The sequence below is a fragment of the Erpetoichthys calabaricus genome, chromosome 2 (assembly GCF_900747795.2).
Source record: "Erpetoichthys calabaricus chromosome 2, fErpCal1.3, whole genome shotgun sequence".
Taxonomy (NCBI): Eukaryota; Metazoa; Chordata; class Cladistia; order Polypteriformes; family Polypteridae; genus Erpetoichthys; species Erpetoichthys calabaricus.
Genome location: NC_041395.2, coordinates 187661628 through 187674011, shown reverse-complemented (window position 1 = coordinate 187674011; position 12384 = coordinate 187661628). Strand labels below are relative to the sequence as shown.

Below are 12384 nucleotides of genomic sequence, written 5' to 3'. Positions count from 1 at the left end.
TCTCTGCCTTTATTAATGTTTTCCAAATTGAAATAGATGCATTTACTAGGTCCATAAAAAGATTGCTGCTCCAGATGATCAGACGCAGAAAGATGAAGAATAACCGCAGAACAGTTGAGAGGCATGCTAAACATTCTGAATGAGTATCACTTCAAGGAAAGGACAACTTTAGCAGTATGAAATCAAATGTTGATAGGTGATGAATGTTGTTTAGACCAGAGGGAAGAGAGAGAATGGGGAGACAAATATACAGAGAGATTCGAAACAGCATACGATATAGGAACCAAGATGTGCTTTTTTTTATACAAAAGAAACTACTGGGTCTTTAACTTTAGAAGTAAATATCATAGTGGGTTTAACAGAATGTTGGATAAAATATTGGAATAGCTTACCTAGTAGCTAGCTTAACAAGCTTCACAGTATTGATGGTCTCCTTTTATTGGTAAACACTTCTATGTTCTACTTGAAAAAAGACACAAAAGCACACCAGGAAAAAGGTGATTCAAGAGAAAGGATAAGAAATGTTGACCATATCATATAAGGAAGAAAATAAAAATGGAAACATGCTACAAAAATAATTCACACTGGAAGTGCAAACCAAAGATTAGAAGACACCAAAAGGCAAACATTGAATGGAGCTAAGCAATGGAGAACAGGTGTAGACAGGAAATAAATAAATAAATAAATAAATAAGCAGACAGACAGAATGATATAGAATAAGAAAATAAATAAAGAGAGAAGAAAAGGAAAAGCTAAGAACATAGAACCACAGCACAGCTACCTGTAAAGTTCATAACACCCCCACATTATCAATATAATACTCAAATCAGACAGTAAGATGGTGCTCATAACTGGATATTCCATAGTGCAGAATGTATGAGTTATAAAATTTAACAGTTAAAGTAAAATGCCTCACATGTTCCAAGGTTTCCAGACTGAGGCTACAATAGACTCCCCTGGCCAACAATGAACCACTCGCCTTATTGCTGAATGTTGGAACTAACAAATATATTTAAATCAGCAATACGAGATATTAAAGAAATGTCTTCATGCCATTGCTAGTTAGTGAGCAGGGGCCTCATGTATAAATGGTGCATACATACAAAAATGTTGCATACACCCATTTCCACGCTCACTTCAAGATGTATAAAAACTAAACTTGGCTACGTACATTTCACAGCAGCCTTACACCACGTGTACACAGTTTTCTAACTTAGTTTTGCAAATGGGCAGCACTCAGCATCAAAGCACTGGTACTGTCTCTGTATCGTTTCCCTTTCTTTTTTAGATTCACATCCATGATATGGGCTTTATCAAATACACTGAAATTACTTGCATTTTGTTTACAAATTTAAGGTATTTGATTGTAATCATTTTGTAACAACATAATTTTGCACAGAATAACAAACTATTCCAGATAGCATAGCTTCTTTAGCGTTGTTACTCTCAGTGCACCACTCAAGAGTACTTTAACTCATTCTCTCTGTGTGTGGTATCACAGCTGCACAGCAGCCTATTGGAAAGCTCTACAGCAGGTTGTGCTGAGAGTGTAGAGGATTATTGGGATACAGTTTCCAGCGCTGGAGGTCATTTATAGCAGACATTCTATCAAGAAAGCCATCAGTATCTGTATGGATTCTACTCACCCATCCCACAGTCTTTTTGAACTTCTCCCATCTGGCAAACGCTTCAGAGCCTTTCCTGTATAGACCTCGAGGCTTAGAAACAGCTTCATCCCAAGAACTATAAGTGCACTCAATCAGTCCATCAAGTTCCCCTAGTAGAACTGTTTGTACTTATAATTACAATTACCTCACTGTAAACTTGCAGTACAACTGTAACATTGCACAACCTGAGCCACACTATGAACTATTTGCATTATATATACATGTATATTGTACTTAACGTTTTCATATTGTACAGTAATCCCTCCTCCATCGCGGGGGTTGCGTTCTAGAGCCACCCGCGAAATAAGAAAATCCGCGAAGTAGAAACCATATGTTTATATGGTTATTTTTATATTGTCATGCTTGGGTCACAGACTTGCGCAGAAACACAGGAGGTTGTAGAGAGACAGGAACGTTATTCAAACACTGCAAACAAACATTTGTCTCTTTTTCAAAAGTTTAAACTGTGCTCCATGACAAGACAGAGATGACAGTTCCGTCTCACAATTAAAAGAATACAAACATATCTTCCTCTTCAAAGGAGTGCGCGTCAGGAGCAGATAATGTCAGAGAGATAGAGAAAAGCAAACAAAATCAATAGGGCTGTTTGGCTTTTAAGTATGCGAAGCACTGCGGCACAAAGCTGTTGAAGGCGGCAGCTCACACCCCCATCCGTCAGGAGCAGAGAAAGAGAGAGAGAGAGATAGAGAGACAGAGAAAAACAAGCAATCAAAAATCAATACGTGCCCTTCGAGCTTTTAAGTATGCGAAGCACCATGCAGCATGTCGCTTCAGGAAGCAGCTGCACAGAAGGTAGCAACGTGAAGATAATCTTTCAGCATTTTTAGATGAGCGTCCGTATCGTCTAGGTGTGTGAACAGCACCCCTGCTCAATCCCCCTACGTCAGGATCAGAGAAAGTCAGCGCAAGAGAGAGAGAGAGGAAAAGTAAGTTGGGTAGCTTCTCAGCCATCTGCCAATAGCGTCCCTTGTATGAAATCAACTGGGCAAACCAGCTGAGGAAGCATGTACCAGAAATTAAAAGACCCATTGTCTGCAGAAATCCGCGAACCAGCAAAAAATCCGCGATATATATTTAAATATGCTTACATATAAAGTCCGCGATGGCGTGAAGCCGCGAAAGGCGAAGCGCGATATAGCGAGGGATTACTGTATATTTTTTCATATTATTATTATTAATAATTTTTTATCACTTTATAGAAAAATATGTTTATGGAGGAGTTGACAATAAAGGAATTCAATTCAGTAGAAGAGAGTGAATATTTACAGATGATAATGACTGGGTTGTAAGTTAATTTAGATTTCCAAGAGCTATCCACTTGCAGCTGTGCGCTGTTAGAATAGTAGGATGTATACTTGATATCATTTTTATGATGAAATGCATTAAAGTATGTATATTACGTTTTACAGATAAAATTGTTAACTTCATTTAAATAATGTATACCTTTAATAATTAAAAATGTGGGGGCACAGTGGCAAAGCAATAGCGATGAGTTGGCGCCCCATCCAGGGATTGTTCCTGCCTTGCACTATATGCTTGCTGGGACTGACATGACCTAAGATGGATGGATAGATGGAATAATTAAACATGTATAATGCAGATTTTTCAATGTTCCTTGCAAGTTTTGAAGAATCACTTATTGTGTGGCGATTGGTTATACGGAGAAAGAAAACAGAAGGACAGGAAAGGGGGGTTGGTATGTTTGACAAAGACAGTACTGCTGCAATAAATTATTCCATCCAGCATCTTGTAGGAGGCAGGAACAATCCCTAGACGGGGCGCCAGCTCATCGCTACCACTGTGCCACCATGCTCCCAAATGTTTAATACATGCTTTAATGTTAAAGAGCATAAAAAAAGATTTTCTCATCTGCTCTGATACTATTTCAGCTGTTTTGAATTGTTGATAATTGACAATTGAATTATCTAAACTGCCATGTTAAATATCTATAAACATCAGCAATACATATTTTATTTACTCCTTTAATGATAGTATTGGTAACATCCCAGATTTCAAACTAAACTTGCCAACTAAGTATTTCAGTGTCAAATCCCATTTCCCTTTGTGCAAATCACTTTAGTAATTTTAACCATGCACAGAGCAGAACATCATGATTTTAATTTCAAAAATCAGACCAACTACTTATTAGGGCTGTCGGATCAAATACTACTATATGAATATAATTTAAATCAATATAAAAAAAAGATTTTTAGAGGCATGATTTTATTAAAAAATGCACTCAAAAGTCATTTTTTGTTTTCTTGTACTATAATTTTGTTTGTGAGGAGCCCATAAAAAAATAATCTAACTCAATTAAAATGCATAATAATGGTTATAATTGGAGAAATTTTCAAATTGTATGAGTTTTTTTTTGGAATCATTTTCAAATGATCTTTTGGCCTTTGTTAAGGAACCCTTTTCTATCTCAGCATTTAAATGCAGACTGAAGACACATTACCTTTATCATATCTTCATTAAACATTCTGATTACATGTTCATATTGTACCTCTGTTTGTGAGTCATGTGTACAAAAATACAAATGTCACATCATTATGAGCTCTTAATAACCCTCAATCTCTTGTTTCTCTTCTCTGGGGCACTTGCTGCCACTCCTACATTACCAAGTTAGTACCCCTGCCCTTGGGAAGTGACAAAGAGAGAAGTGAGCTTTAAAATCCAAGAATGCAAGGATTTAATCTATATATTAGACTGCCTACAAGTATAACATGTATTACTATGGCAGAATGCCCAGAAGGAGAATGATGGGCAGTTGGCCTATGTCACTGGAAATGTGTTACTGTCACTTCATACCAACCATGGACCGATTACAAGTTTATTTTATCCTAGAATGCTATTACCTGGTGTTTTTTTTGTTTGTTTGTTTTCTTCTGTTCTTTTGTAACTTACAATGTTTATGGACTAACTCTGTCATGGTTTGTTTATGTTAATCATTTTTATATTTGCTGTGTTTTACTGTGTGTTCAGCCTAATTTATAAGTCCTTGAATATAAATGATGTGTGGTTTAGTTATTTATGTTTTTGCTTGCTTTATAATTGGAAACATGTGCAAATGCTGTGGTCCTTTACTTAGTAAAGAATACTATACAAAAATTAATTGATATGCAGTGTAGCAACCACCTCTAAAATTCAACAGAAGTAGTGCAGTGTTATGCAGTTGATAGATATCTCCTACAGTACGTAACCCTTACACTCCACTAATAATGAGTACTGTACATGCAGGAAATGCCATTTTAGGCTACATCAAGCCATTGGATACATTTACGTTACTTACAGTGATACAGTGAAGCTGCAAACTTCAAGCCTGATTGGTGAGGGGAAAATGCAAGAATCTGTATAGTCAAAACTTAAAAAAAAAAAAAAATAGATTGAAATGTAAAAATATCAATAGACTGATAGATTATTTAAACTAACATGCATTTCCAATGAATGAGAGAGGTGCCATAAACACAAAATCCGGTAAATATATATAGTGTGCTATAAAAAGTATTCACCCTCTTAGAAGTTTTTGAATTTTATTGTTGTACGATATTGAATTAAAGTGAATTGAATATGGCTATTTTGACACTGATCAACAAACAGATCAACAGAAAAACACTTGTTAATATCAAAGTAAAAACAGATATCTGTAAAATGGTCTAAATTTAAACACAAAATAAATGATCACATAAGCATTCACCCCTTTTAAAATGACACACCTAAATGATCACTGGTGCAGCCATTTGGTTTTAGAAGTTAAATAATTCATTAAATGGAGGTCACCCATCTGTAGTCAAATGGCTTCATTTGACTGTAGTTTAACTGCACCTTATCTACAAGGTCCAACTTGTGGTGAGTCAGTATGGTGGCCTAACCTACACAAGAAGACAAATGACCATTCCAAGAAGCTTGTGAAAAAGTGTTTGAAAATCACAAGTCAAGGAATGGGTTCCAGAAAATATTTAAGTTACTGTAAATCCCATTTAGCAAAATTTAATCAATCATAAATGGAAAGAGTATGGTACAGCTGTAAATATCACCTAGAGCAGGCTGTCCACAATAATTCAGTGACTGTGCAAGAAGAAGACTAGTGAGAGATACCACCATGAGATCTACGATAACTCTGAAGGAGTTACAATCTATAGCTGCTAAGATTAGAGAGACTGTGCATACAACAACTGTTGCCTGGGTATTTCACCAATTGTAGCTTTATTGGGAAGTGGCAAAGAGAGAAAGACATCTCAGCTAGAGTTTTCCAGAAGGCACATAGGAGACTTTGAAGTCAGCTGGAAGAAGGTCCTATGGTCCAAGGACACCAAAATTGAGCTTTTTGTCCATCAAACTAAACATCATGTTTACCATAAGCCAAACACTACACATTTTCAAAAACACAGCATCATGCCATGAGCAGGCTGTCCACAATAATTCAGTGACTGTGCAAGAAGAAGACTAGTGAGAGATTCCACCACGAGATCTACGATAACTCTGAAGGAGTTACAATCTATAGCTGCTAAGATTAGAGAGACTGTGCATACAACAACTGTTGCCTGGGTATTTCACCAATTGTAGCTTTATTGGGAAGTGGCAAAGAGAGAAAGACATCTCAGCTAGAGTTTTCCAGAAGGCACATAGGAGACTTTGAAGTCAGCTGGAAGAAGGTCCTATGGTCCGAGGACACCAAAATTGAGCTTTTTGTCCATCAAACTAAACATCATGTTTGCCATAAGCCAAACACTACACATTTTCAAAAACATAGCATCATGCCGTGGGGTGCTTCTCTGTAGCAGGCCCTGGAAGTCTTGTGAGGGTAGAAAGTGAAATGAATTCAGCAAAATACAGGAAAATCTTGGAGAGAAAAAAACAGATGCAGGTATAAAGCTACATATGAATGACTTAAAAACAACAATGTTAATTCCCTGTGGTGGCTGAGTCAGAGTCCATATCTCAGTCCAAATGAGAATTTGTGGCTGGATTTGAAAATATCTACTCACTCATGATCCCCATTCAACCTGTCAGAACTTGAACAGTTTTGCAAAGATGAAAGGGAAAAATGCATTGTCCAGGTGTGAAAAGCTAAATGAATCCTGTCCACATAAACTCATTGCTGTAACTGCTGTCAAATGGTGCAGCTACTAAATACAGACTTGAAGGGGTGAATACTTATAAAATCAGTTATTTTTAGTGTTTTATATTTATAATTAATTTTGACACTTTATAGTGATCTGTTTTCACTGTGATATTAAACAGTTTTTTTCTGCTGATCAGTACCAAAAATCCAAAATAAATCCACTTTGATTCAATGTTGTATAAAAATAAAATATAAAAACTTCCAAGGAAGTGAATACTTTTCTTAAACACTGCATATAGAATACATATCTCCAGGATATTTTAAGGAGACTTTTTGACTGACCAGTTTAATACAGGAATAGACTTGAAAAGAAAAAAGCCACATAAGTGGTATGGTTTGTCTTGTCTATTTCTATCATCTGTGATGTCTGCCTCTAGTGATACAGTATACAAACTGATAGGGAAATGCAATGACAAGACAGATGGAGTGAGGACACTTAATCCTGCTGCCGTCAATTCCTAATGATGCAATGGCCCACAGAGCCCAGGCAGCAACTTAGAAAATAGGAGGGGTGTCATACGCAAGAAGCATTGAGGACTAATGCCTAAATGACAGAAGCAAAATTAGGGATTGCTTATGCCATAAATAAAAAAATGCCAAGGAGGTAAGATTAATCCATCCCAAAACAAAAAGATGCATCAAGAAAAAGATGAGGGAGTCACAGATGATGAGAGGAAGGCATAAGGTGATCAGGCAAAGATCAACACCAGAATGTTAGTTTGCTTTTCCCAGCAGCTCTTCAGAGCAGAAAAGGAAGAACAGAGCAACTTGACAGTGTCCTTTCTCAATACCTAAAAAGGGCTATGAACGAAAACAAATTTCTATCCATACTGCTTTTTAAAATTTACATAGTAGGGGAGAGAGAGAGAATTTGGGAGCATTCGCTGTTAGCATGTTGCCCCACTCACCACACGACGAACAACCAAGATTAGGACGCAAGTACAGCGAGTGAAACCTCAGCAACACACTGGAACAGAGTGAGGTTTTTTTTTGTTTTTTTTTTACGGTGGCTGGAGTGCCAATCCTGCCACCAACCCCCAAGTTTTCCCTGTAAATTAATGCAGGGCTGCATGCAGATTAACATCATACCTGGCATGAAGCAGTTGCACGTTAAGCATCTTGCTCAAGGGCCCAACGGAGTAGAGTCACTTCTGGCATTTACAGGATTCAAACTGGCAACCTTCTGATTGCCCGCACAGATCCCTAATCTCAGAACCACCACTCTGCCTGTTTGAGGGTCTAATTGATATTTGTGGCAAACCTTTGCAGATATAGAGAGCTGCTCATACATGCATACATATCCTTTGGTGAAGGTGTAGGTAAACCATACTTGGAGGATGGCCTGCAACTATGCACATAAGAAATGTCTGTATATAAGATGAAACTTTGTTTAACAATATTGAGATAGAATTGAGGTAGTACAACAACCTATACACACCCTTGCCAAAGGTGCAAAGTGACTTGCAGCTTAAAAGCTTAAGAATAATTTACCATCATTAGTGTGCAGGTCACAAGATAATAAAACACATAATAAAAAGGATAAACTTCGTCAAGTGAAAAAAACAAACTGGCTTAATGCCTAATAATATAATTGAAATCAAAATGTATCACACAGCCCCAGACATTTGTTATATTTTATATTTCAGTTTTCTGAAGTATATGTCTGTCTTTGCTACAAGTTTATGTTTGGTGTTGTACAAAAAATTGGGGTTAAATTTTATTTTAGTGTAATTTGTGGTCTTCCTGTCTTAATTCTCATGATGTAAAGGCAGGTCTACTGGTTGCATGAACTTGAGATCTCAGATATACAGTATTTGTAAAAAAAAAAAAGAAGCATGTTAAGCATAAGGACAGTCATGAGGTATCATTCACCTAACTGCCCCAAATATTCTGTGGCACATGGCATCTGGTCAATATTATCAAATATTATATATTTGTGACTCTCTTTTCAGCTCTCAAATAGTGCAGAAGTAAACTGTGCCTATTTTACTGTGAACACAGCTGGCCAGAGAAAGTGCATGAAGACAGAGGCAGAAAAAAAATCACATTTCAAAACAATTGTTATGCAATAAATAAAGACAGGTGCATCAAAATTAAGAAATATAAATGGATAAAAATGAATCAGTAGAACGAAAGGTAAAAAGAAACACATTCTAAACAACACATATATTGCATGAAACAAATGAACCATGTGAGCTCCTCTGATTTAGTAAAATATTGTTTGCATAGTCAGTCGTCTTTCATTTAAGTGTCCATCCGTCTATTCATTTACTGAACCCCACTTAATCCAATTTCATGCTTGCGAAGGTTAAGTCTACCGTGGCATCAATACACATATGGTTGGAGCTAACCCTGGCCAGTTACATTGCAGGACATCCTCACTTTTATTCTCAGGCTCCACTCAATCTAATACACAACAAAATAAAAATAAAAGTCTATGCAATCACTGAGAGAACACAAACACTCTACACAAGCACAGGATTGCAAACCGGTTTCTTGGAGATGTGAGCAGAATTTCCAGGTCAGGTAGAATTTATGCTGGGAAATGAGGGTCATGGGTGAAAAATAGGGAGGGAGTTTCACGTTAGAATAATATAGGGAAACAAAAATGTAAAATAGGGTAATTTCTTAAAAATAAGGAAGATTTTTTTTTTATTTGATTCACCTTCATGTGGACACAGGCTTCCATATCTTTCCCCACCTCAAGTGCTTGATGAAAACATCAGCCAGTAATAACCAACTGCACATTGCAACAGCCACCTGTCCCTGCTCTGCCCACTCATCTTGAAGCTCATGTACAACTGGTTAGATTGTTGGAGTGGCTTGGGATTGATGAGCCTTGTGACGGTGGCCCCAGCCGTCTGCTCTTTCTGTCCATTTTTTAAAACTTTAACAAGATTCTAAGTTCCAGCTAATCATAAAGACAAATCTAGTGGTAGTATTTGCTTGCTGGGTTCTATAAAATACTTGGCTTAGCTTCACAAGATTTGAATAAAATATTTTGAGTATGTTTTAATATAACAATTTGCAATGTTCATGAGAGCTCTCAAAGCATCAAACTACAGGCAGACATTCAGCAGTAAATGGAGTACAAAATTAGAGTTTACAGGTAGTATTGATATTATTTAAGTGATTACCTTTACTTTTCTAATTTTTTGGCTTGTATATGAAACTGTAGTTAAATATAATTGTGGATAAACACTATCTTTATTCCATTTTAAAATAATTCTGTAAGAGCACAGAACACTGCATTTACATGTTAACATGATACAGTGGTGTTTCCTGTAAGTGATGTATATGCAGTAAGCTCCTTGAACTTAATTGTATTATTAAACTGTTTCATTAGCATAACTATTTATCAAGGCAAACATTTTTAGCACAGCATTTGTGAAATTTCTCTACAAGTGCTACGAAAATATGCCTTTCTTTTGCAGATTTACAGTTGGATAGGGTTTTTTTTCCATCAAGAATTTTTTTAAATATTGATTGCGGCTGCTACATAATTCACTAGTACAAGTGACAAGACCTTTATTTATAATAAAACGATGTTCCTTTTTTTAAACAGCCTTTATTAACCTTGTAAAGTAGTAAATAATATCTAAGAGATTTAGGCTTTTCAGAATTGGGGACAACTCTCAAAATTGGGGGACTGATGGATTTTGATTGCAGTACTTGGCAACACTGGGTTTGAGTCAAAAACGTTAACTGGCACGTCTATTTCATGAAACTTCCTATATCAATAATCTGTGAAAAATTACTGTCCATGTTAATTAGTCATGTTGTGTCTCCATAAAGTAAAATAAATTAATAAAACACCGTTACATCGCTGACATCAAAGTTTCTGGCCTGTATTGGCTAATGATCAGGTTGCACCGTGAATGCAAACTTGAGACCCACGAGGAAAACGCGGGCTTACGGAGTGCTGACAAAAGCCGCATCCCTCCAGCCCATCGCTCGTCTGGTCGCGATGCCCATCTGTTCGGGTTTGACATTGAGATTTTTGACACCGACGGAGGGAGTGCCGGGAGCAATCGGTACTTACCTAGTTCAGACACACGTGATTTGCCGTTTGAAATAATAACTACCCTTATTAACAGGAAAATTTTTATAAAGGCACACTAAAGCCGAGCGCGGTCTGCTAAAAATGTAATCAAGCCGCACCTTCCAGCTTTCCACAGGGGAAGCATTCATCAGTACCTATTAATAATTTATCAAAGTGAGAAGCTTCTAGCTGAACTATCAGGTCTGCTCTGCAGGAATATCAAGGACAGTGTAACAAATCTCTGAGATGTTTGTGGACGATGCTGGATGGCAGGACGCGTAGTAGTTTATTATTATAAGCAGGTATCTGGCACAATTAAATAAATAAAAAAGACGCAATTTTGGCACATATTCCCATTCTTCTTAAACTGCAATGGGCTGAAGGTTCGTCCCACTGTCCATAAAAATTATAACCCAATTCAACCCTTTCTTCAAAAGCTGAAAGGGTAGTGGAATTTAAACATAATCATCTTGTCGTGTGGGCGTTCGTTTACCGTCGAAACCATCTTGTTGGATATTTGCCTTAACAAACCCAGTCCACGGCCTGTTATTACTATTAATATTAGCAGTAGGATTAAACACCAAGAAATAAATCCACGGGCTTAATACCCAGCTGGCATATATAAGCGTGCAGGTCCCTTTAAGGTGAGCCGCGAACCTACCAGCAGTGCATCCACGCGCCCCCATATTGTAAGGCGCCTGCAGACACCATCGCGGACAGCAGTTGACATGTTCCTTACCTGCGTAACGTTGCGCTGCTCCCCTTAGAATTAAGTCCGTCCGCTTAGGGGTAACGAATAGGCCTTTTACAGGGTGACGCGAATTAGAGGTGCGTGAGCGCCGATGTGCAGAACGGGATTGTGTGCATCTGAGTGACTGTAAAATGTTAGCATCACAAAAGGACAATTAGCGTCATCTAGCGGCCATTGAACGAAGACACCACGTTTCTATTGATAATATTCGGCAGAGGATTACCTAGAGGTCATTTAAATAAAGGCTCCATGATGTTAGACCCAGCTGCTCAGGAATGACTAGGATTTTGATGTAACATTTGAAATATTTTTCAAAGCACATTGGTGGCATTAATTCAGAGAGGAACTTACGGAAATCAGGCAGTTGGGAGGTGGGGTGGGAGCTAAGAAACCAGATTGTAAACCACAAGGGTGCCAAGTCAATTCATAGATCGCCCCTATTTTTTGACCTTAAGCAAGTCACTTAACCTTCCTTTGCTCCAAATGCCAAAGATTGCAATTTATCTGTACTTGGTTGAAGTGCCTTTGCCATGGTGTTCACTATATAAAGGTGCAATATTAAATAAATGCCCCCCCCCCTTTGTGAAGTATACTTTCAAATAAACACCCAATTTTTAAGGTTTGTGTCTGATTGGAAACATTCTGGTCATGAAAATTGTTCTGCTATAAAGCTTCTAATAACCTTGTAACTAAGCCTGTGTATAGGCCATGTTAAGGACTGCCACAAGGACTATTCACAAAACTGACTCAGTGGTGGAGTAAAGCACTTATTTAGTGA

General features: G+C 37.4%; 1 protein-coding gene across 2 annotated transcripts in view; it reads right to left on the bottom strand.

The window, feature by feature from the left end:
* LOC114646628 (mitochondrial glutamate carrier 1-like) overlaps window positions 1-11726 on the bottom strand; it is a 108428-nt gene extending 96702 nt beyond the window's left edge. Inside the window, exons 1-2 of one of the 2 annotated variants that reach the window (XM_051922059.1) lie at window positions 11595-11726; window positions 393-459 (exon numbers count right to left, since the gene is read on the bottom strand). The gene's annotated coding sequence lies outside the window, so the exon portion shown is untranslated. The remainder of the gene's footprint in view (window positions 1-392; window positions 460-11594) is intronic. The other variant, XM_028794906.2, reaches the window with a different exon arrangement.
* Between the last annotated feature and the right edge of the window lie 658 nt (window positions 11727-12384).